This window comes from Typopeltis vanoorti, chromosome 13 (assembly GCF_054136105.1).
Source record: "Typopeltis vanoorti isolate ZY-2024b chromosome 13, IOZ_Tvanoo_1.0, whole genome shotgun sequence".
Taxonomy (NCBI): domain Eukaryota; kingdom Metazoa; phylum Arthropoda; class Arachnida; order Uropygi; family Thelyphonidae; genus Typopeltis; species Typopeltis vanoorti.
Window position 1 is genome coordinate 128,123,116 of NC_143561.1, and position 27,445 is coordinate 128,150,560.

General features: G+C 34.2%; 1 long non-coding RNA gene across 2 annotated transcripts in view; it reads right to left on the reverse strand.

The window, feature by feature from the left end:
* Nucleotides 1-27,445, reverse strand: part of LOC150100530 (uncharacterized) — a 74,919-nt gene that overhangs the window by 26,974 nt on the left and 20,500 nt on the right. The window contains exons 2-3 of one of the 2 annotated variants that reach the window (XR_016549246.1): nucleotides 17,928-18,370; nucleotides 1,912-1,997 (exon numbers count right to left, since the gene is read on the reverse strand). This is a non-coding gene — a long non-coding RNA (uncharacterized LOC150100530). Of the gene's footprint in view, nucleotides 1-1,911; nucleotides 1,998-12,576; nucleotides 12,682-17,927; nucleotides 18,371-27,445 lie in introns of those variants that run through there. The other variant, XR_016549247.1, reaches the window with a different exon arrangement.

Consider the following 27,445-nt stretch of genomic DNA (forward strand, 5'->3'; position numbering starts at 1 on the left):
TGCAACATGTCAATTCCATTATATTCTAGATTCTTAAGAAGTTCACTTGGCATTTCATCATAACCCAGAGCTTTTCCATTCTTGAGTTTTTTCAGTACCAACTCAATTTCTGCTTTTAAAATGTATGGTTCTTTTGTACATGCTTTCCATTCGGTTCTTCAAATGAGAGAGAATTATCTTTATATAGATCAATAGATCAACACAATAATTTTTCCATCTATTGAGGATATCATTAGTTTCTGTTAGGATTTGGTTATTGGCATCACTATATTTAAAGTTTTTTGTTTGAAGTTTCTATTTATGAGCTTAATCTTACTAAAGAGGTCTTTTGCTTCATTTTTGTTAGCATGTTCTTCTGTTTCTTCACACATTTTACTTAAAAAGTTTTCTTTGTATTTTATGCAGAGTTTCTTGATAAGCTTAGACTTGTTTGAGTAGTTCTGTCTTTTGATAATCCTTTTGGCTTGAGTGCCCTTCTGTTTTCAATTTCTGTTAATGTTCCATAAGATATCTATGGGCTATTTGTTCTTTTTCTTTTGGGTAGAGTTTCCTTTGCTGTTTCCAAGATTATCTCTTTTGTTTTATTCCACAGTTCTGCAGGAATTCTTTATTAGAAGAGTTTTTTAATTCAGAAAATATATTTTCTACTTTGATGATATAATTACTGTTGATTCTGGCCACATCAAATCTGAGTGGATGCATTACTTTATTTGTTCTTAGATGGATTTTCAGGTGTGCAATGAGGAGTAATTGATCCCAGCCACAATCTTCTCCTGGAGGTGTTTCTGCACTTTTTATCATGGATTTCCAATGTTGGTTGATTAAAATATAGTCAGTTTGATTTCATATTCTATCTCCAGGTGATTTTCATGTATACAATCTGCATTTGTGATATTTATAGAAGGTATTGGTTATGACCAGTCTTCTCTCTATGCAGAAGTCTATCGTATTTCTCCTCTATGATTTTGACGACCAAGGCCAAGAACATTTTTATTGCTACTATCTACTGATTTTCCAACTTATGCATTGAAGTCACCTTTTATAATTAAAATATCTTTTTTGGATACTGCTTCAATGCTAGCATTAAATTGTTCATAGAAAGTTTCAATTGTTTCTGTATCTGCATCACATGTTGGTGCATATATCTGAAGGAGAGTGCCAGGAATAGGCTTACAGTTGATTCTTATTGAGATCATCCTATCATTGATAGGATTGTATCCAAGTACTGATTTGTTCAAAGATCTGCTGATTATTAGTGCAATCCCATTTCTACTTAATTAATCAGATCCAGCAAAATAAATGCAATTTCCCCATTTGGGATGAGAAACATCCTTTGTTTTTCCAGTGAATTTCTGCAATTCCTAATATGTTCATTTTTGGATGTATGATTTCTCTTTGTATGATGTCAAGTTTCCCAATGTGTAGGAGACCTTATACATTCCATGTACCAATAGAGTGATTTTTCTTAATGAGTGTTTATTGTTTAATCTTAAATTTTGATTGAGGGAATCATCAGTTTTTTCAACATCAGAGTCCCTCAGCTGATCTTCTATTGTAGGTTGCATGTTCCTTTTCCCTCCATGCCAAGAGGTACAATAAGCATACAGAGATGTTCATTTCTGGAGCACGTTCCAAAAGTAGATTTCTGTTGAATCAAATGCGTGCTAAGTTTGCATGTATGCTTATCCAGAGAGCAAGACTGTTTTTGAGATCCATAAAATTAGATTCAGTGAGATCAGCATTCAGAGTAGTAGAGAAATGACTTGTTTTAGATAAGAAATTGATTATGCACTGTTATCTAAATCTATTTTAGTAGTTTGTTAGTATTTGGTTTTGTTACTAATATGGCTGGCACAAGTATAAACCTGATGAGCTCCTGATTAAAAAAGGAAATCTGAGAATAAAGCTTACCTTGTAGATTGATAATTTACCCAATTTGTCTATTAGCTTTGTAAATTCTCTTCCATAAAGGATAAAGTTGTAGCTTTAATGAAACCCTATAACATATTAATCGAATATCAAAAACATGTTTAAGACACTAATGATTTATTGAAAATTAGTAGCAAACACTCTGTACTGAAAACAGTACATCACAGTGTAGAATAAACAAACAAAAAAATTTTAAAGGGGGTAAGAATGCAAGATAAATACAATTGGCAAATCAGAAACAGCAGGTACTATGGTAAATATTAATTAAACGATTCATCATTTCTTTACATTTGCTAAGCATAAGAATCTCCCAAACTTTTGGGATTGAGATGCAGTCATTTAAAATGTATTAAATGGTCCAATTTAAATTCTGACACTATAATAAAGCTTCTGAATTTTCCTTAAACAGAAATTCATGTTTAAACTGTTTCTTTGAGTTAGATAGGTATCATTCCAACAAACATGGCTTTCAGTTTCAACACCTTTTGAGATTGAACATGGAGTCCATTTATGTGAGATATGACTTAATGAGACTTAAAGTACTTATTTTTCACTAATTCTTTCCCCCTCTCCCCCCAGATGAATAGTCACTCTATTGCAGAGGAAAGTTCAGAAGTTTTATTACACTGTCTCAATTTAATTCAGAATGATTGTTTCTTGATCTCATTGTAACATAAGGGCCTCCGTAGCACAATTGGAAGAACAGCGGAATGTTGCATCCTATGACTGGAAAAGACCTGTGTTTGATTCTCATCATGATGAGAGGAATCTTTATATGGACTTTTTCAATTGAAGGTGAGTTAGTCGACCTCATATGGAGCTACTTTCCTCTTATGGAGGTAGTATTTTTTTTCTTCTCTTCTGAAAATTCTGGTTTTTCATCCTGTCTACAGGCAAATCAGCCGCAAAAACACGCAATTTACAGACAAAAAATACTGTTGTGGTTGGCAGTGATGGGCAATAGATAGTGTTGTTGATAGTAGTTCTGTCATTATGTGTGTGTTGGAGAATTAAGGTAGTAGGGGAGATAATGAGATGTGTGTAGTTAGTTGAGTAGCATGCCCTCTTGAGATGAGTCTGTGGAGGTGTCATGAAACACAATAATAATAATTTGCAATGAGTCCTCTTAATTGTACACCAGTGTTGATCATCACCCCTTAGGTCCAGAATCTCATCTACCTCCTGAAGCCAGGAAACTTGTTTTTTATTCTGCAAATCAAACTAGCTACAAGAACACATGCAACTAACAGGCATGGTACACATTGGCTTCATAACCTTAATATTTGTTGACTAATTTTGATGGTAATATATCAGAACACAGAAAGATAAGTAAATAATTATTTATTGACTTATTGCTGATATTTCGCTGGTGTTATAACCAGCATCTTCAGAGCACAAAACACAGTTTGTCAGAGTACATGAGACTACAACAACATGGTGTAATAATGAGACTAGTTTGAAAAACTGTAGCAACAACATAAAGATGAAAGTCTTAATTAGGTGTCCTCTATGTTTAAAAAAAAAAAAAAAAAAAAGAGAGAAAGCAGGTACTAGTTATGTCTTAATATGACTGTCTCCCAAATCTTAGTCAAATTTATACAGCTATATTTGTTAAGATTCAGAGTATGTTTTAAGCCTTCTGTTACTTCTAACATACTCCGAATCTTAACAAATATGGCTGCATAAATTTGCCTAAGATTTGGGAGACAGTCATCTAAGACATAACTAGCATCTGCTTTCTTTCTGGTTTTTTTTTTTTTTTTTAACATAGAGGGTACCTAATTAGGACTCTGAAGATGCCGGTTATAACACCAGTGAAATATCAACAATAAGTCAATAAATAATTACACAGGCCTACAAAATTCAAGTCATGAAATGTTGTCTGGAAACTATTAACTGTTTCTGATTTATTTTTGACCACTGATTTCAAATATCTCTTCCATTTATCTCTATCATGTAAGGATTTTTCACAAAATGGCTTAAAACGCATTATATTAAGTAAAATACTAGTATTTAAAATTTTCTGTAAACATATTTGGAATGAAAGTATTGGAAAAAAAATGTTTAATTAAAGTAATTAAAGATTAATCTTTAGTACATACTTTATATTTCGTTGTGGTGTCTTTTTCCTTCAAAGCTTCTTTTTGAACTTTTTCTGTGAAATTCTTTTCTGGGGGTTGTCTCTGTGCAACATCCAGCAATAGTCCGCCATCATGTTGACATTCCACCTGCCCTGATACTTTCTTTCCATCTTTCCTTGATGTCTTGGTGGAATTGCTCTCCTTGCTCTTTGCTGACAGTTCCCAGATTCTCAGGAAAGTGGTCTAAATGAGAGTTGCGAAAGTGCACTTTTAAACTCATGGAGCATCCCAAATCCTTGAATTTCTGTAGCATGTCTTCCATAATCATTTTATAGTTGGGGTCCTTGTGATTTCCTAACAATTTGGTCACCACCTCTTTCAAAGCTTTCCATGCTTCTTTTTCAACAGTTGCCATTTTTTTTTTTCAAACAGTTTATCCTTCATAAGTTTCCTGATGTCTGGACTGATAAAAATACCTTCTTTCAATTTTGCTATAGATAATCCAGGAAATTTTGCACACATGCATTTAAAACACACTCCTTCTTTCGACAAAGCCTTGACAAATTGCTTCATCAATCTCAGCTTTATGTGAAGTGGGGGTAAAAGGATTTTTTCCCGAGCAATCAAAGTTTCGTGTAACACATTTTTATTTCCAGGTTCTAATGTGACTCTTTCTGGCCATTCCTTCTTGATCCTAATGTTGCTCTTGATCTTGGCTGTCCCACTTGCACAAAAAGCATGGGTATTTGGTGTACCATAGGTATGACTTTAAGATCAATCATATCTATGATTGACCTTAATCATAATTAAGGTCAATCATAGATATTACTTTAAGATCACTACAAACTGTCCATTCATGATCATTGTACTTAGGTTTGCTGAGAATGAAGGCTAAATTTTTGTATTGTTCTTTCAAATGCACGGAATGTGCTACTGGTTACCAGTAGCACATTAAATCTTCACACTAACTTAGAAAATATGCCAACTTTAGAAATATGATAACCTTAGTAGTCAACGACTAAAGTTCAACTAAAGAATCACAAAAGAAAATGTGTCTGTGACAACAGGGAAGTCATCTGTTATCTCAGTGAATCAGATTCAAAGTAGCCGCCTGCACTTTTATCTGCATTCCTCCCTCTCCTATCTTAAGAATGAGAAGTTTCATGGAAATTTCTTTATTTAACATAAAAAGGCACTTCAAAAAAGCACTTATACAAATAAAGGAGAATGAAAATAAATACTAAGGTTCTTCAAATGTGTAGAAAGACTTATGTGTTCATCATACATGTTGACTAATTTTGACGGTAACATATCAGAACACAGAAAGATAAGTAAATAACACAGACCTGTGATGGAAAAGTTCTCTGAGAAGTAATAATTGATTTTTATAGAATTTTAGGTGCTGAGTTCAGAAAAATTAGTAAACAAAATTGGTGAGTGATGGAATTTTGTTTACTAATTTTTCTGATTTGTTATTTTTTTAATGTGACTATATTAAATTTAGTTTAATCCTTTATCCAAGTGTGTGCAAACAAAGTTTGTGCCTGAAAGTATCTTCACAACTGGGGTAAAGTGGTACGACACCAGGCGACTCCTTGCAAAGGTGGAGCAAGCTACCAACACTCCTATCTCAGTATCTCCCATAATGCAAAACACATCTCCTTGCGGATATGTATAATGTTATGAATTAAGGGGGAGGGCACTACCCAGACTAGTTTCAACCTTTATTAAGGTCTCTTCAGTGGGAGCCAGGCCCAAGTGGAGACACCAAGGCAGAAGCATCAGCAAGGTCATCTCCTCCTATAGGAGCTGCCAAACGGTATGCCACCTTTTTATTAAATTACTCTGGATTTAGAGAAAGATGTTGAAAGTTTATTTTTCACTTGGTCAGACTATATTAAATTTAGTTTAATCCTTGATCCAAGTGTGTGCAAACAAAGTTTGCACCTGAAAGTATCTTCAGGACTGGGGTAAAGTGGTACAACACCGGGCGACTCTTTGCAAAGGTGGAGCAAGCTAACAATACTCCTATCTCAGTATCTCCCATAATGCAAAACACATCTCCTTGCGGATATGTATAACGTTATGCATTAAGGGGGGGGGACACTACCCAGACTAGTTTCAACCTTTATTGAGGTCTCTTCAGTGGGAGCCAGCCCAAGTGGAGATACCAAGGCAGAAGCAAGGTCATCTCCTCCTACAGGAGCTGCCAAACGGTGTGCCACCTTTTTATTAAATTACTCTGGATTTAGAGAAAGATGTTGAAAGTTTATTTTTCAACTTACAACTTTAATGTGACTAATTCACAAAAGGTATCTCATAGATTGAAATGACAATATTTTTGTAAAAATTTACAAAAAAACCCACCAAATCTGTGTAAAATTAATATATAAGCTGAGGAAGATGGAGTTAGATAACAAATTAGGTGAATTGGAGAGTTACTATACTTACTATATATAAAAGTAAGATAATTTTTGGTGTGTTGCAGGGATCTGTGTATTTTGCACATTTCCTAAAAATATGTGGTGATATACATTAAAGATGCCAAGAAATGATATTTTTGGCAAGAATATAATTTCTTGGCATCTTGAATGTATAGTATAACCAAGTGAAAAACTTTTCAAAATGCGGTGATAGGTTATTCATTTCCACATCCTTATTAATATTTAGCTAACTCAGCACTTAATGCATCTCTAATTCTTTGACTTCTAATCTCTCTAGCATTTGCCTCCCTTGTATGTTGCACTGTCTCCTTTACACTAGTATGATATACATTTGCAAAATGTATACCATACTAGTGTAAAGGTCTCAGTACTTACCCTGTGGAATTCTACTAGTGGAATTCCAAAGGGCAAGTACTGGGACCTTTGCTTTTTAACCTTTATGTCAATAATATTGTCACTGGATTGCAGGAAGATATTCAATTATATACAGATGATGTGAAGCTTGGAAGAGGTATTGAAATTTGGGATTCACTGATGGGAGGCTGCATACTCTGTTGGTGTAATCATACTAGAGGAAGTGTATAAGGCAAGGGATCTTGAAGTAATAGTAAATAAAAATTTGAAGTTGTTTAAGGCACATATTGTAAAGGTAACCCAAAGAATTGGTGCAATACTAAGGAGGACTTTGACCAGTAGTGAGATAAGAGTGGTGATTCCATTGTACAACGGTCTGGCCACATTGGAATTATTGTGCCCAGATCTGGTCGCCAGGATTCAAAGAGGATAAGTTAACCTTGGATAGGATACAGAGGTGTATAATCAAAACAATATCAGGACTCCACAATGTTGGTTATGAAGATAGACTGAGAGCATGCAAACTACAGAGTTTGATGTATAGAAGACGAGGGGATGACATGATTGAGACATTTAAACTGTTGAGAGATATTTACAGGATTGAGAGAGGAGAGAATTTTCATACAGTAGCAATCAATAAGTTAATGTGCTCACTGTCTGCACATTAACTTATTGATTGCTCAATAAGTTAATGTGCAGACAGTGAGCAGGTTTAAGGAGTGGTATGATAGACTTTGTGTTGTTATAAGATAGACCTTTCATAATGAGTCTTATGAATCTGTGGATGTCGGGAATAAAAACAATAATTAGTTGTACATGGCTTTGAGTGGTGCTATGATTAGTGAACATACATACACCAAGTAGCTATTCACATGCTCATTCCGAGAAAAGAAAAGCTATCAGGATACTGAGAGTTGTGTCTATGTATAAACCAATATGTAACAAGAGTCTTCCTTTTCTAAATACTTTAATAATTATTTCTGCAGGTAGTATTCAATTTTCTGTTTAAAGAAAACCTTACTTCACTGGCCTATATCTATCTATCTATCTTCACACCATCATCCATCACAAAAGATAGGCATTATCAAAACTTTTAAACACAGAGCTCACACAATCTGCTCTTCTGTTTCCCTTCTGTTGGAAGAACTAAATAAAATAAAAATCAACTTGACATAATGTATATAATGAAATCACCATCCAGAAAAGTATTAATGAATATCATTCCTCAATAACTCTACAATCTAACGTAAAAGAGTTTCTATAGCCTTATTTTAATCCTCGCTACAAGCGTTGACATGATTTTATGTTTACCAAAACATAAATGTGAAGCATACAACAGAATTCAAGATGCACGAAATGAAGTGCTAATTATCAATTATCAGCATTAAACTTTTGCACTCGATGCCCATGTGTAACAGATTAGTTCTACTGGTCTAATGTCATCTGTAAGATGAGAGATTGGTACTGAATGCTAGCTCAGTTGTTTCATGTCTACGGCCTACAGATCAAATGGCATCTCCCAGATTATGCATGCAAATTGCTCTGTAACACATAAGCCATCTGAGAGATGATGTTTCTTTTATAGTGGAACTAACAAAGAGTTAGGCAATTTTTAAATGAAATATTTCTATTTCTGGTTTATTGGTGAACTATTCAAGAGAGAATGATTTATACATCTGATACAAAAGAAAACATTAAAAAAAGTATACAAATTCATTTTTCTTTCTCTGATGGTGAAACAGTGGCCGAGCTGATGGAAATGCACAGTGCAGTAGCAACCTGGGCTAAGCTGCCATTCTCCATTATGACAGTGGAGATAACAATCTATAGGGCATGCAATTGGTCATAGACATGCAATCTTAGAGAATGTTTCAGGAAATCATCCCTACAATGCCAAATGAGTGCAAAAGGTTGAGAGATATGATAATCCTTCACCCTCAGGAGATCCCTTAACCAGATCAGCCGATGCCTGTAGCGTTGTCTCAGAGCCCGCATCACTAAGCAACAAGAAATGCAGTTTCTTAGTATGTGCGATGTAGCTATAATTTTAAATAACTGTAGACTAAACATATAGCAATATATGTTTGTCTTTCTAGTACTTTTATCATATTATTATTTGCTGTTAATGGAACAAAGTGGGAGAAACTTCCATACTGAAATGTTTTTTATCTGAATGAAAAAAAACAGCATTGATATATACAGAAAATCATTGCTGCAGTTATTGCCCATAAATCTTGTATCAACCTAATAAAATAAATGGCAGCATCATTTTTTGTGGCTGTTTTTAATATTACCTGATTACAGTTGATGAACATTCAATTTTTTCTTCTCAAAAGTCTTTATTGAAGATGTATACTTTCATGAAACAGTTATTTCCTATTATTTTATGAAAATTAAAAAAAGTTTCCTGTTTCTATTAAGTTATGTCTTGTTTATTTTTGATTATAGTTATAGCATAATTCCAAAAGAATAACATCTTTCCTCAAAGGTTTTTTATGATAATTATTTTGTGTAGTAGTTGTTGACATTTATCTATGCTATCCAATCTTATTTAATAAATATAAAAAGAAGAAAGGAAATAAACAAAGAAAAAGGGGAAAAAATAAGCATACTTAGTAAATCCTCAACTACTAAATCCTCTTGGTACAAATAAAATGTCAATCTTTGAGTAAGGATAGTCCAAAAAAATGCTCAGCAGCTTTCAGACATTGAGGAATGTACAAAGAAGGTTCCTAAAATGGATTCTAAATTATTGTCGATGTTTCTATGGCTTATAATTTTCAAACCAGAAACAACAAAATAAAACTGCTTACAGAAAACTGATATGTCCAATCATACATGAAATAAATATGAAAGTGTGACTCAAAATATTTTATTTCCTATAGAATCAATACTGCAGAATGCTAAACAACTTCAACAAGCATCCAAGATGTCCAAGCAATAATCAATTTCCCTCCAAGTGCTCTCCATTTCTATCACAGCAACAATTCTGGTCTTCAGTTTCATCAAGGGAGTTCACAGGGGTCTGTTAAACAGTGTTAAACAGTCCTTCATGTATCCCTGCAGGAAGAAATCAAGTGGCATAATTTCAGGTGAGTGAAGAGGCCATGGAATTAGTCCACCATGCCTGACCCAGTGCCCAGGAAAATGCAAGTCAAGAAATTATCAGACAATAAAAGCTCAATGTAGCAGTGCTCCATCTTGCTTGTACACCATATTTGGCTGATGATCTCCCAACTGAGGTCACAGATACAGCTGTAGCATGTCCAGATAGTTTGCCCCTGCCACTGTTGTTTATGCAAAGAGGAAAAGGGCCCCAAAACTTACAAACATGACAAAGCACACCAGACATTCATCTTTAAACTATCTCTTTCGAATACTCAAACGACGTGAGGATTTTCTTATCCCCATATTTTGCAGTTATGATGATTTATCCTCCCCAATATAGGCAATGTTACTTCATCACTAGATATCCATATCCGAAGATAAATTTCATCAGCTTCGACTTTTGACGTGTCTTGGGCAAATTGGAAACAGTATTCGTCCAAGCCAAAAGTCTATTCAAATCTTCCTGAAGGGAATTAACATCAGCAGCACTCCTTATAATTTTCCCCAACTTTGCATCAGCAAACAACTGATGATCCCCAGTCAATCCACATGACATATTATACAAACAAGTTAAGTAGCACAGACCAAAGAACAGAACCCTGGGGCACTCCACTGGTTGCCCTCTTTTTTTGAGACACTGCTCCATCATACACAACTTGCTGGTATCGTTCAGAGAACCGATCTCTTATTCATCTAACAATATACTATCCATTACCATTCTCTGCAGCTTGTACACCAACTTACGTGGTAATCAATCAAATGCCTTTGAAAAGTCCAAGAATATCACTGTATATGATTCTCCATTATATAACATATTTGTTACCTTATCATAAAATGCAAGTACATTGCTGAAATCAGACCTACCCTTTACAAATCCATGTTGACCTCATAAAGAATCCTATATCCATCAACTTAATCTTGTATTCTATTCCTAACCAAGGTTGGTCTTACTTTATCAGTCTGCTCACATTCTACAACAAAGTGAGAGCAGAATCAAAAAGAGGAATGGATACAAGTTATGGAAATTAAATCTCCCCCTCCCAGACCTTGTATATTCCATATATGGTGAATCAGAAATAATCATATAACTATGTATGGTTGAACATATCAGTGTTATTGCGTTGAGTCGTATCAAAATTGTCAAGCCAGTAGTGGACAAGAATTTGTGTGATAGAATTTGCACATACATTACTCATTTTTCCAGCAAAAGTTGGTAAAATGAGTAATGGATTTTAGGACAGTGCATTAATATCATGTTTGCAAAGTTAGGCAGAAGCATACATGAAACTCCAGACATGTTAAGAGTGGTTTGTGGTGATGACACCATGAAAACATTTAGTGTATTTCAGTGACATGAGAGCTTTAAAGAGGGATAAAAAGACATGATGAAAGAACAGGGTGAAGGCAAACTTGTTGAACATGTGAAAATGTGAAAAGACTGTGGCAATTAGTTCAGTATGACAGATGATTAATTGTACAGTTAATGGCAGAAGAATTAAATTTAGACAGAAAAACAGTGAAAAAGATTTTGCCAGACAATTTGGGAATGAAAAAAAAAAAATGTCTACAAAGAAGATTCTTTGAATTTTGAAATGAAGATTATGGCAGTAGCTTTATGTTTGATAGAGCTTTCTGATAGTTATCCAAAGCTGAAAAATAACTCACTCTGAGTTTATTAAACAAGGACAAACAGTGAACCAACACTGTTTACTGGAACTGCTGCAAGGTTATGCCTGTTTGGCTGTAGTAGGATAGATTAGAACTGCATGGTACATGGTAGATACCTGTCTCTAGGGATTGTAGCTAGTCTTTGGGGGAATGGATAAGGGATACCAATTTTTTAATAGATAAGAGATGTTCTCAACACTGAACTTGAACACATTCACACATCTTCTTAGCTAATGGCTACAGTCCATACAAAATCCAAAGAATATTAAAACCCTAAACTACACTTTTCCTCCCCCCAACTGCTCCAGAATAGAGACTGCACTTAATCTATTACCATTCCACATATCTGAGCCACATCTGAAAAACTGAAAAAAACCACTCAGACTATACAAAAAATTGCCATCCCTTATCTGCTCCCCCAAAACCCAGCCACAGTCCCTAGACCTGCTAGATGTCTACCAGGTTCTGTTCTGTTATGACCAAACACAAGGACTATATTTTGTTCCACCACTACAGCCACTTAGAACTTTCTAACCATGTCTTGGACACCCATCACAAAATATAATGGGAAAAAAAATCACTTTATAGCACAGTAGCAAATTTAAATATGAAAGAGTTTCCCTGGAATCTTCCTCAGCCTTAAGGAATTACCCAAACCTCAACATATTTGGTTGTATGAAATTGCCTCAAATATGAGAAGCAGTAATCCTTAGTATTTCAGCCACAGCCAAAAACACCCTTCCCAGACAACAACGGAACACTATTTAGGGATTTAGACTTGTCTTTGTTGTTCAGATTCAACAGTACTTACTGTATGTAGCACTTGTGTGTACATGTGAGTTTGTTCATTGTTCCCTGATGATGCCAATTTGAGTTTCCCAAAATACTGGAAATATTAATTAAAAGTTTTTCAAATTAATTTACGTTGGAAATAAGCAAGTAGATCAATTTAAACATGAGTGTCTCGGCATTAAAAAACGAAAAATACACACCATTCTCCTGCAAAAAAATAACAGGTTCTTTATCATCACTCATCAAAACCACTGCTGATTCTGGAACAAAAATTACAGCTTCTCTTGCCATGGCAACAGGGCTCCTGACAAAGAAAGTATCATTTATTCATGCTCCATATGTATAAACGTAATTCCTAGAAGAAACGTAACCAAAATTAACAAACCTTTCAAAATAAACTTAAAAATGTTTCATTCTGAGAACAATATTGTAGAAAGATTTAATGTATTTCTTCTTATTATTATAATTATGATTTTATTATTTTTTATATGGCTCTCTTACAACCATTTTGCAGAAGATGTGGCTTATTATCTTCCACCTCTGGACAAAGGTTGGAAAAATCTGGGAAGTCAATATTAATTTTTGCTGGCACATGTGAACAAGTTTCCAGTCTCATACTCAATGTGTGTGGTGGCCTGTGCATGTTGTTCTTTGATGAGAGCATTGCCGTTTCAATATGTTTATCGAATTTAAACAAATTTCCAGTTCTTTTTTACTTAAATTTGACAGTGACATATTGAGGATTTAACATACTATAATAATGGAAAAAAAAATCACAAAAAAACTGCTAATGTAAAAAAAGAGCAACATTAATGTTGCTCTTTTTTCGTATTGCTGTAACTTGTAAAATTGCGAGCACTACATTAATTTGCTTTTATCTGCATAGCTTCAAAAATCCATCATGGTTTGCATGAGTTTAAATGACTGTATTTTCTACTGCAACTTGCTGATGTTAGCATCAGATCATCCACACGTAACAAGGTAAAAGTAACTAATTAGAGTGTATTAAGTTCTGGAATGGGATAGAGTGATATTGAAGTGGAGACACTGGAGAAAATACTAAATAAAATAAATTACATGTATGATTTATCATATAATTTGTTTTGTAGTATATTCGGAAATTATTGACTGTAAATTAGGTATGTGTACTCCTGTTTTAGTGTGCATACTCACACATGTACAAGCTTAGAGGGAACATTGCAAGCAGCTACTCGAGATATCTTCAGAGCATCTGATCATGTTGGACAAAAAGGCTATTATCTTTCTCTTAATTTTGCAACTGGGTATCCATTTTCCTTCCTGATCTCATTATATAAGAGATCAGAACTACTTTTCATTCTTTGATTTCTCTACCAGCAGATATCACTGCTATATAGCATTACTTCCAAGCCATCATGGAGTACAAAAACTCATCGTGGGAGGTCTAATACTCACAGAGCATAATAACTATTATATCTTGCCTTGAATATGTTTAGTTTTGGAGCACTCAATCCGGCAATGCGTTTCACTTATTCATCACCTGCCAAGCAAAACATATCCTTAAATCAGCCAGCCTGGTTGGTCAAGTGATTAACATACCCATTCTCCAACCATTAGGCTATGGATTCTTACAGGAGTCCCCAGATGGCTTGAAAAAGTCCCATGTTTATTTACTGAAATAAAGAGCCAAAAGGCTTCAGTTAGGCAATGCAAAATTATATAAATGAAGTGGATCCAGCATTATTTCAAATCTGAATGTGGAAACTATGAAAGTTTTGTACAAAATTTGACCACAGAGTTCCATGTTTAGTTTCTAGAGCAAGGTTTTTCAAACTATGCAAAAATAAATTTAAAAAATACAAAAGAATAAATTTCTCTTCCTTCCCTATTCCCCAAATTTCAAGGATGGGATAAAAAAATAAAAATAAATAAATAAAAATAAAAATTTAAAAAAAAATTGTCCCCTCTCTTATCAGTGGCTGCAAACAATTTAATGCTTTTCACGAAGAAGATCACAGGAATATCTGTGCAAAAGATGAGCGAAGATAAGAATACCTACTGTACATATACAGACAAGGATGACAACATGAACATGACCACACATTATCTTAAATGCCTATCTCCATATTTAATGGGAGAAAATAACCTAGTTAAATTCAGTCTCATAGAAAAAAAAGTAAACACAGGCTGTATAAAGAAAAAATTCTTCAGAATGTATTCTTACTTTCACTACCATCCTGGTTATCAAGTCAAAAATAAAGTCCCTTTCTTGGAACAGAATACTTTCTAGGCACTTCGCGTTTAAATATGACAATTTAATTAATATATACAGGATGAGAGTGAGAACGAACATATTAACTCACAGTCATGCAATGTTTGTTAGTAAGAGCTAAAGAGTTAGTGAGAATAAATGTAGTAAGATAGCAGTGTTAGAGAATGAACTGGAAGGAATAGCAGAGGAATAAATGAGTGGTAATAATGACATTATTATGACCAATCATTTACTAAGATGAATTTGCTTAAATGAGATAGAATGAACAAAATCAAAAAATGTTAGGGGGAAGACAATTTTTTTTTCTCTTATGATTATCTTATAACTTTTTCTTACGACATGGAATATTAGCATTAGTACTGTGGATGAACAGAAAATTGAGAAGAAAGAAGAAACTTGTCAAGATTTGTAAAACTGCAAAGGGATGTTGAATAGCTGCTGCATATTTTAATAGATTTGCTAGTGAGTAGGGAAATGAATAATTATATTTGGCCTGAATTCAGCTTGTTCTTCACCAAGCTTCCCTTTCACAATCCTTCTCAAGTACAATTGCATAAATCTTACCAAGAACACTCAGTTTTCATGTCATCTTTATCATCTCTAATTCCTTTTACAGCATTCTTTCCTCTATTTCTGAGCTTCTTCAACAACCTCTAGAATATCTTGCCACCTTCTTGATATTTGATTTCTATGTTCTTATCAAAGTCTTCCCATGACTTTTGTTTAGCTTTCTTATATTTGTCTCTGTATTTCCAAAGAGCACAAGCTGACTTATTTGCCAGGAACTTTTGACATGCTTTCTTCTTTTCCTTCACTGCCTCTTTAACTTCCTGTGTCTACTATGGAGTTCTGATTTTTCTATCCATGCAGACAAACTCACCACATGCTTCTGGCTGATTCAATCAATGTGTTTCTTCAGGGCTTGCTACTGAATCTCCAAGGTTTGGTTCCTTTTCTCAAACTCTTTCATTTTTTCTTCAATAATGTTTGCATATTTTAGTCTGCAGTTCACATATTAGAGCTGCTTAACTTTTATTTGCTTTAAGACTTTCTTACATGTTATTCTTTTCAATATGAAATTCAATTTTATCCTGCTCAGGACTAAATGGTGATCACTTCCAATTTCAAATCCTCTGTACATTCTAGTGTCCTGCACCAGGGAGAAAGCATCACTATCAACAATAACATAGTCAATGAGACTTTTCTTATTCCTTGCTTCTTCTCTCCATGCGAATTTCTGCACATTTTTATGTTCAAACATTGTGTTAGTAATAACTAGTCCATGTCCTGAGAGGAACTCCAACAGGTATTTGCCATTATTATTAGCTTTGCTCTCGTCTTCAATTTTTCCCAAAATATTTTTGTATGTCTGACAATCATTTCCCATGGTGCTATTTAGATCCCCAACAAGGACCATCTTTTCTTTTATCATTGTGTCAGTAGCTTTCTCTAAAGCCTCAAAACATTCCTCTGCTTCTACCTTAGTAGAACCTTCTGTGGGACCATAGGCACAAATAAGTCTCATTGTCCAGTTCTCCATTCTGATATTTGCTCACATCACTCTATTTGATATTGCCTGCCATTCAAGAAGCTTAGCCTCCTATTTAGTGTTGAATACTGTGACTGAGCTCCTTCTTTTCCTTGATTGTCATTGCTTGAATATAACATTTTGTATTTATTGCTCAGAAAGATCTCACCAGTTTTTGTCTTTTTTGTTTCAGTCACCCCTATTATGTCAATCTGGTACTTATCTAATTCCTCAGCTAGCTCCATTTCTTTGCCATTCAGGCTTCTTATGTTGATAGTACCAATCTTGAACTCTGGCGATGTTGAGTTGGGGTGTATTTTAGGATTTGTTCCAGTAGCTGACTTTTCACCCTGGTTCTCTGGAAAAAACAACGGGTGGGCCTTGTTTAACTGGGCGATGCCTCAACTGGCATGAAATTTTGTCATGTTGCACCATCATTCTATATTCTGGTTTGAGCCAATAAGAATACAATTTGGTCAGCTAAATCCCAAATTGCCAGCTCATCCTCATTAGTTCAGTATCTGGGTAGATACTAAACAGGGTGCACCATAAGAAGGTGAGGATTGGACATTAGGTCAGAAGCCCTGGTTGGTTCTCCGCATTCCTTTAAAGGCTATGTGGAGGTCTCCTCTCAGTTATACAGCTTTGACCCTTAAGCACCCCAAGGATGTGGATATGATTTAGAAATTTAATGTTGAATGGCTATTATCAAATTAGACTGGGGGAGATTTTTCATATGGTAGAACGAGGGGACAGAACAAGAATAAGGTGCCATGTGTGAAAGTTGCAAAAGGAAGTAGTGAGTAAAAGGGTTAGAAGCATGTTTTTTTTTTTTTTTTTTTTTGCATGGAGAGAGAAGGGAGCATGAAATTAATTGCCTGAGAGGATGGCGTAAGTGTAACTGCTGATGAAATGATGGAGTGGTATGAGAGACTTTGTACTGACTTGAGTTGACCTTCCACAGTAAGTATTGTGACTCCATAGGGATCAAGAAAATAATCATAATAATAAACATTTATTCAAAAAAAATAGTAATGAATTTCATTGCAAAGATAGAAAAATTTGATTGATAGGAAACAACTAGAACAAAGTTATCATGTTATTATAATAGTATCCAATATACTCCTCCCTGAGGTTATCAGGAATTTGATAATGAGAAATTGTGGAAGGCTCTAAGCAATAAATGCTCGTAGAATTTTACCTGGAAGTTTTGACTCTGCAAACTTTGTGTTACTTCTGTTTAAAAGTTATTATTATTATTATCATTATTATTACAGAGGCATCTGAATGGAGTGGGAAGATAACATAGAAGGCCAACACTATTACTCACATGATACTTATATTTATTATTATTATTCTTAGACATCTCCATGGAGTCAAAAAGTTATTGTGGGAGATCAGCTCTAACTACTATTCACACAATACCTGTCATTTGGGTTGGCTATTGGTTTAATGTTAAACCTTTTGCCACCATTATGCAATGCTGCTGAAATTGCAGTATGTCACAAGCATAAATCAAAGTTACAATTCATTTTAACAACAATTTTACAAAATGAATTACATAACTTTTATTCTCTTTGTGGAGACAAATACAAGTGAATTTAATTACCATATTTGCCAGTGTATAAGATGGCACCCCCTTTTTTGTATACATTTTTAGGAAAAAAACTTTATCACTGAATATTATAATGAATTTACAGTATTTCAAATATAAAGTAATAAGTAGGTCTACTTTCAACAAATACCTAATCTAACCAGGAAAGAGTACTCACCTTTTAATCTTCTTCATCAAAACCCAAAAATTCATCTCCAGAGCTAAGAAGAGACACTTGAAACCTCTTCTAAATCAGAATCTGAGTCCTCATACAACAAATTGTCCACTGTACCATCCAGTGCATTTAACCACTGTCTCAGTTTTCACAGCATCCCATGAAGTTTTGACCCACTCACAAACTTTGAAATGCTAGGCCTCTTCCTTCTTCCTGGTGAAGGAGGAAGAGGCCTAGAAAATTTGAAGACTGCATCCAGCTGTTCCACTTGTCCTTCATAAATCCCTTAAATTTATTAATACAGACATCTAAAGGTTGAAGCTGACTAGTTAGACCTCCTGGAATTACAGCTAACTGAGTTTTCAATTCCTTGAGTTGATTTTTAACATCTTCTGTTCTGTGAGTATCTGAGTATCGGTGTATAAGATGCACCCTGTTTTTCAGACCTATTTCCAAAGAAAAAAAGTGAGTCTTATACGCTGGCAAATACGGTACATCAATAAATTAAATTCCATAATGGTATTACAGGAATTATTACATAATGCTAAACAGAGAGGGTGGAAAGAAATAATTCATTCAATTAAATGCATTATTTCTTATTTTTTTATCTTGAAAAATTAAAATAATAATAAACCTAATAAAATTAATAATAATAATAATATTTGAATAAAACTCATCAGAAATGGTCCTCTCTGAAAAACAAATTCATCTCCCAAAATAATAACTTCCTTTCTTGATTTTAAAAAATGTCTTTTTCTTTTGGTAGATGGTCTTAAATTATAAACACCATCCTAGGATTTTCTGCATTTTCTTTTTATATATCACCTTGACAGACTGCCATTGAGTTCTTAACTCCTGAGATATAACTAACCTTAATATTAAATTCTTCTATCTTCAAAGCCCATCTGATTATTCTTTGATTTTTATCCTTCATGTTGCTTAACAAGGGATAATGGCTTATGATCACTTCTGACCTCAGTGTCTTGACCTTATAAAACATATTTAAGCTGTCAAAGGACTTAGATATGCAGAGCATTTTGGGAAAACTCTCTCAATCCTACTTGCTATCTCATTGTGGTGAGAGAGTGAATAATGTATGCCTGACAGTGCAAAATTTGTACAGAAAAATGCTATATTAAATATAATAAGTTTTGGATTTTCTAAGGTGACAGGTTACTTTTCAGCCTACCTTTGTAAGTGCACCCTAGGTATGAAGTCCACATCAACATGCCTGGCTAAAGCATACTTATTGATTCATCATATTCTATCCTTCACCTTTCTCCTAAAAATATTCTATCTTTCACCTTCTTCCAGAAGAATTTACATTCCATCCTTGGAAACTTGGGTTTTAAATTCATGTGCCTTTGTTTTATCTGCAATTCTAGCTCCCACATTTCTCCACATTTCAGACTCTCCCCCTTCCTTTCTGTCAGCAGTGGTATATAAATGTTATGTTTATCGTCATATGCCTGATGCTGCTCCAAAAGAAGACAACCAAGAACACCCTACAAAGGTATATCCAAAATTATTTCTTCCTTATATTTTTCATGTATCTATGTCTCTAAAATACCAGTGCCTTAAAAAATTGAGTAAAAAAATCAAAGACATTATAAAAGGGGTACTCCTAAAGAAAAATAGGCAAAATAGTCATAAAAAATAATATTAATTTAGAAGCATGGAAAATTTTCCAGAAATAATATGTATAACAAGGAAATAAATTTAAGGTTGAATTATTAAAAGAAGACAGTATAAAAATACATTATCAAAATAGACTAAAAGAACAATTTCAAAAAAAAATATTTATTAGTAATGAAGAAGATAACAGATTTTCTCTGGGAAAAATTCAAAATGAACATTAAACAAGCAGCATATAAAGCACTGGGACAGAAACAAACTAGAAAATACAAAACAAGATGGACTCCCTGGTATACTGAAGAAATAAAATTACTATCAGAAACAAAAAAAAAAAAAAAAAAACTGCATTTAATAAACATTTACAAGATAAAACTAATATAGCCAATATGAACAATATTAAAAGGATAATACCTGTCCATGTCTTCCTGTTGATCAGGTTTCATATGGATTATTGTGAGAGATTTGGTCGCTGGGTTTTTATGGTGACGAGGATATGTTGGAAAGGGTCCAGAGAAGATTCACAAAGGTGGTCAGAGGTCTTTGAAATATGGAGTACAAGGACAGATTGAGAGAATGTAAGTTGCAAAGCCTCGTCAATAGAAGGGGGTGGGTTATGATTGAGATAATATGAGGTTCCAAAAAAAAAATATCCAGCCTGACATACAAAATTCACACTAATTTTAAAACACCATGCATGACGAATAGCACCATCTATGGGGAGCCCAATGTACCAGTTTCAACTCTCTACCTACATCATTCAGTCGGAGGCACTCGTTTGACTAACATGTGGAATGCTAAGTGACTGTAATGTTAAAAATTGAGCACTGTGATAAAGTTTTTCCCCAGAAAAGAGCTTTCTCCAAGTGCTATCAAACAGCGATTAGATGGTATTTATGGGAAGCTTTTCCTTCATATTTCACCATGAAGGTATGTGCTAAACAGTTTTGCCTAGGAAGAGAGAGCATCGAAGATGATCCTTGTGATGGTTGACCCGTGGAAGTGATGACTGAGGAAAATATCTCTATCATTGAGGAGAAACTGCTCAATGACAGAAGGCTGAAGTTCAAAGAAATCTCAGCAAGGTTGAGGCTTTCTATAACAACCATCTTTCGCATCATTCATGAGAAGCTTCACATGACGAAGGTCAGTGCAAGGTGGATGCCCTGACATATAAATTCAGGAGCATCTCAGCATTCAAGAGCAAATTCAGATTCCTCTTCAATTCAGGAGCATCATGTAACCTGTTCCTGCAAGTTTTTAGAGTTATGCCAAGGGAATCAGAGAGAAGCGCTAGAATCCATTGTCACTGGGGATGAAACCATGGTCCTTTATTATGATCCTCTTTCGAAAAGAGAATCCATGGAATGGCACAAACCAGGCAAAGCACCACAGAGAAAAGCCAAGGTCACTCGGTCCACCAAGAAGATCATGGCAACAATCTTTTGGGATTGCCAAGGAATTTTCTTGATTGACTTCAAGGAAAGGAACACCACTGTGAATGCAGAATATTATGCTTCACTCCTGCAAAAACTGTGTGATGCCATCAAGGAGAAGAGATAAAGAATCCTGAGTCATGGTGTTCGCATGCCTCATGACAATGCTCCAGTCCATATGGCTATTGCTGTGAAGGACTGTGGCTTCCAGAGATTGAACACCCACCCTACAGCCCAGATCTAGTACCCAGTGACTACTAGTACTTCTCAAAACTGAAAAAAGACCTTCGAGAAAGAAAATTTGCTGATGACAATAAGATGAAAGATGCAGTTTTAGGCCATTTTGCAGACAAAAGTACAAACTATATTATTCAAAGGCATAGAAATGTAAATTCAAAGATGTGAAAGATGTCGAAGTAAAGGGAGATTATGTTGAAAAGTGACACACACAGTTGTTTTTTTCTATCACCTCTAAAAGTTAGTCAGGCTCAAAACCTATGCAACCACTTTCATATAAGCTAGTCAGGGGTTGTTATCATGGAAGAGATTTCTCATAGAATGGGAGAGGTGGGGGTAGAACAAGAGGCCATTGCTAGATACTGTATAAGGAAGGTGTGAGCAGAGGAGTGAGGAAGGGGTTCTTTGCATGGAGAGTGGTTGGTGAGTGGAATGCATTTCCTGCGTGTGTCGTGAATGTAAACATACTGAATCAGTTTAAGGGATGGTTGGATGAGCATTGTGTGTAATAGTGTGTATGCCTCTAAGCAAATAACAATGAGTCTGACTCCAGTGAGGTCAGAAGTTAATAATAATAAGAAGAAGAAATGAAATAATAACAAAATATGACTCATAAAGCAAAAATATTAGGATGGTTATTCTAAACAACTGGAATATGACTTTTATGGAGCACAGAAATTAGTAGGGAGAATGATCCAAAATCAAAGAAAAAAAATTTGTGAATACATAAATTAACCAATCATAGAAAGAGAAAAATGGGAAACTATTTTATCAAATTATATGAAGGCAAAGAAGAAATAAAAATGTCTGAAATGGCAAAGCCAGAAAACACAGATGAAATTGAAATAAATAATAATTTAATAGAATCAGTCATCTCAAAATTGAGAAATAGGAAATCATCTGAAACTGATAATGCCAAAATATGAAGGTAAAGAAATGACTGAAAACATGAGCAATTTAATTAAACATATCTTTGAGAAAAGACAGATTCCCATGAATGGAGAATGAATATTGCGCTACCAATATTTAAAAAGGGAACAAAATCTGCACCCAAAAACTGTTGAGGGATAAAGTTACTGTGCACCACCTTAAATATGTACAAGAATTATCAAAGATGAATTAGAATCAAGACTTAATTATAATGCTGAACAATAAAGATTCCATAAGGGAAGATCATGTACTATTACTATATTTGTTATAAAGCAAATAACAGAAAAAGAAATAGAATTAAAAATATATATATTTATGTTTCATTGACTTAGAGAAGGCTTTCATAAGAATCAGATTACAGGTTACAGGATGTCCTGAAAGTACTAGCATTAAGAAAGAAATCACTGCAAACCATACAAATGATCAAAGATATATACACAAAAATTTAATGCATAATAAAATATCAGAATAAAAATGCACAAAAAAATCCCTATAAAGAAAGGAATCAGACAAGGTGATTCTTTAAGTCTATATTTAACGTAACGATGGACAAAATAATAACAGAATTTAAGAAACAAATTAAATGGAATAAAAATTAAAAAGAAAATTTAAATTTGGTATATGCAGACTATGTAGCATTACTTGCAGAAAATGAAGATGATCTCCAAAGTTTTAACATGCAATCAATGGAGAAATCGAAAGCAATGGTAATTGCAAAAGAACCAATCAGATGTAAATTAGAACCAAATGGTAAGATAATGGAACAAGTAATGAAATTTAAATATCTAGGAATAACTGTGAATTGTGAAAATATAACAAAGGATGAAGTAAAAGAACAATCCCTGAAGGGTAATAAAATATCAAAATCTCTAAATTCGATTATATGGAAAAATAAACATTTAACAAAAGTAAGAATATCTAATAAAGATGTAATAAATATTCTTATTATTATGTGACACCTCCAAGGAGTCCAAAGACTCATTGAGGGATGGCACTACTCTACAACACTCCGTCTCCACCACTAAGTCTACCAACTACAGCGAACCACATCATCTACACCAATGCCATCTACTGCCCATCACCACCACTAGTATTTCCACACACACAATCACAAACATCCATGCCCACGGCAAGATTCAAACCTACAGCCTTTTGGCCAGCATATCAGCCAAAATATCACTTATTCGTGTGATCATGCAAAATCTGAGCTGAATTTTTATTGAGCTGACTCATATTTAGCAACATTGGTGAAGTAAAAGTAAAATCAATGCCTGTCCTCTTTCTCCAAAGGTATCTGATAGTATCCACTATTCAAATCTAATTTTGAGAAAACAGAGACCCTTCAAGAACTTCTCTATGTTAAAGAGAGGAAAGTTTATACGCTTTGTAACTTTGTTTACAGGTCACAAATCTGAAACAATTCTGAGCTCTCCACATTTTTTTCTCTAACAAAAGATATGGACTATTCCATAAACTTTTTGAAGACTGAAAAATTCCTGCCTGCAAATACTCCTATATGAGTTGTTTAAATTTTTCAGCATACTTAAGTGGTGTCTGATACTATCTCACAAAAATTGGTTTATCTGTATTAACCTCAACAGCATGATCCACCACATGTGTTTCTAACAAATTTGATACTCCACCAGTAAAGAATGTATCAAATTTCTTACATAACCTCCTTAGAAACTTTGAGACAATAGCCTTATCTTCCTTAGAAGAAATACTGCTTAGTGCTCTCTCAACAAGCACTTCACAAGGATCTAGATCAATGATTCTTAACTGGTGTTCCCCGGAACACTCGTGTTCCGCGAACTGGTGACAAGTATTCCGCGGTGAAAGATGTTACATGACATCTTTCAAAAACATTACCGGCAATATTAAAACCTGTACTACATGAAGTTGTAAATATGGTAAATTACATCAAGTCAAGATCTTTAAAAGTATGCCTTTTAAAAAAAGTTTGCATATCTATGGAAGCCAAGCGCAAATCTTTGCTTTTGCACGCTGAAATATAAGCTGGTTATCCAGGGGTAAAGTGCTATTCCGAATTTTAGAACTTAAGAATGAATTATTGGCCTTTTTTCAAAATGAAGTTACAGAAGCTTGGTAAAATGTCTTCAAAATGATATTTGGTGTGCTAAAATGGAATATTTTAGCACACCAAATATCACTAACGCTATTTAATTAGTTAAATAGCGTTAACACGAGTATCCAAAGGAAAAATGAAAATATTTTGACATCCACAGACAAATTTTCAGCTTTTCAGAAAAAAGTATCTCTTTGGAAAAACTGCATATCAGAAAAAAAAAAAAATAAAATACAGTAGATATGTTTCCTATGCTTCATAATAAAAATATTGAGGGAATTATTTTCATTATAACAGAACATTTAACAATATAAGAAACGATTTCAAGTTATTTTCCTTCCTTAAATACACACAATTATGACTGGATATGACATCCATTTAGCACAGTTAATACATCGAGTTGTGAATTTTCACTACAAGAGGAAGAACAATTAGTTACCTTGTCAACAGGATAGTACACTTTTAAAATGAAATCTCTCTTGAGGAATTTTAGATTTTTATCCAAGCCGAATACCCAGCTCTCTCCACAAAGATGCTGAAAATTTTGTTACAGTTTTCAAAATCATATTTGTGTGAGCTCAGTTTCTCAATATTAACCAATATAAAAACTAAAAAGCGTGAAAGACTTACTAATATAGACAAAGAGATGGGGATAGCTGTATCACGTATTAGACCTGGTATTGCTGAAATCTTCAAAAGCCGACAAGCTCAAGCATTGCATTAAACTAAGTTCCATTTTTATAAAAGGCAAGTCCATGCATATTTTATTGTTAGTTTTATGACCCTAATACTATTGGTGTTCCCAAATTTTTCTTATAATCAAAAATGTTCTGTGACTTTGGAAAGGTTAAGAACCACTGATATAGATTCTTAGATGTATCAGATGAATTATCATCTTTTTCAAGAGTACAAAGCTCTTGAAAAACTGAAGACTTAAAAGGAGGAGTAAAGGAATCATTTGATTTTAAAACTGAAAAATTACAAACAGCGTTTTTGTATTCAACACTTTGCAATCTTATAATTCCTGTTTCATAACAAACAGAATATCTGTTCAGGGTAAAAAATTCCTCCCCACAAATACAATAAGATCCTGATTAACACTGATTTACTAAAACGTGATTTTTTTCAAACCCTAAAACAGCACTAAATATTCCATGATTCAATATAATGCGGTTCTACTCGAATCCTAAAAAAGTGCTAAATTTACCCTGATTCAATTTATTGCTGTATTTCCCTTGATTCATATATGATACAATTATTCCCAAACCAATCAGCGAAAGGTTAAAACAAAAAAAATTGATACGAAAAAGCATTCTGCTCAACATTAAAATGCACGTGCTGAGGCGATTAGAAAAAGGTGAACGTCAAAGTGACATTGGAGCCACTTTAAATTTGTCTACTTCTATTATACGAACGATTTTAAAAAACAAGGACAAAATTAAGTGTTCGGCAACCACAACATCTTCTGCAACAAAGGTAACCCGATCGAGAAGCAACGTTTTAGAGGAAATGGAGAAATATCTTTCCATTTGGGTTGATGATGAAACTGAATGCAACATGTCATTAAGTCAGGCAATAATCATGTAAAAGGCCAGAAGTATTTTTAATCATATTCAAAAAAAAGAGAGGATATGAGCGAAAACTTTGCAGCTAGCAGACGTTGGCTCGATAGATTTAAAAAAAAGAAGCAACTTCTACAACATTCAAATCACCAGAGAAGCAGCAAGTGCAGATACTGAAGCTGCTTCAACCTTTCCATCAACTTTAAGAGCCATAATTGAAAGAGGAACTCCCGAACTATTTCTTTAATGTTGATGAAATGGGACCTTTTTTGGAAGAGAATGCCAAAGCACACATTTATATCGTGCGAACAAAAGCAAGCACCAGGATTCAAAGCTGCAAAAGACTGTTTAACCCTGCTTCTGGGCGATAATGCCATTGGTGATTTCGAATTAAAACTGTTGCTTGTGTATCATTCCAAAACATCAAGAGCCATGAAAGGAAAGTTAATATAAGAATAACTTAAAGTAAAACTTGTTTATTCTTGGTCACATGTTCCCCTATCCCTATTTACTATGTGTTAAAACGACCCCCATTTAATGCTTTCGTTTAGTGCTTTGTCTTCTAGGAGCGCATCTTGAGCATTAATCGAGGTATTACTGTAGTATCAAAAGTATTATTGACAATTGCAGGAGAAATCAGAGTCACAAATCCTTTTCAGAGTCGCAAACGAATCAAAATTTTCCACTTCACCTTGTAAGTTATTCTTCGTCATCTGAAAAAAATCCCATGATATAACAGAAGCATGGGGTACAGTATCCTCATGGAATTCCTTAAATAATTACATTGACAGTATTCAGAGGTCCTGAGTCAACATACTTTCAGTTCATACTGGATGTATGAACTGAAAAGCTACTCTTGTCATTCTCTGAATGTGTTGCAAACTCATAAGCCTTGGAAAGGCTTACGAGTTTGCAACACATTTAAATTAGGATTCTTTAACCTAAAATTATTAAAGATTAACTCTTTCAACAGGGAAGAACCTCCTTGCCACGTGAATGGTTAACATTCCTCATCAGATTCATTCAGCTAATGCTACGTCCAAAGCTTGCTATATTGTATCAACACCCTCCTTATACCACTTCTTTTCAATTCAGGTTTCAAATCATTTCTAAATTGAAAGAAGAGTGTTCTTTCTAAGAAGTCCTTATCACAAGCTTTTGCATCAAATCCATAAATGGTGTCACTGAGCCCATCATAAAAATGAGATAGTTTCCTTTGCTCCTTGAACATACTGATGAATTTTCCAGAGGTTAGGACAATATGCAATTTCAAAAAAAAATTCCTGAAGCATTACAGATTTAAAGGTTGCGTAAAACAAGAGATTAAAAGAGACCATAATAATAGAGGTTTAATTAATCAAAGAGATAAGATATTTAAAAATAAAAGAGATGAGAGATTTAAAGGTTACATAAGGGAGGGTGCTGGTAGCATGCGAAGACGGAGGTAGCATGTTTCGCAAGCTGTTAAAAAAAAGATGAGTATTAGTAGTAAGGAAAGATATTACTGGATTAATTTTGTTGCCAATACTAGTTTTTAAGTTTTCGCTATTCAAATTGATGATTTTTTTTGTATATATCATGAAAATTATGGAAACAACTACCGCATTAAATTAAAACTTTAGTTTAATATAAACCAAA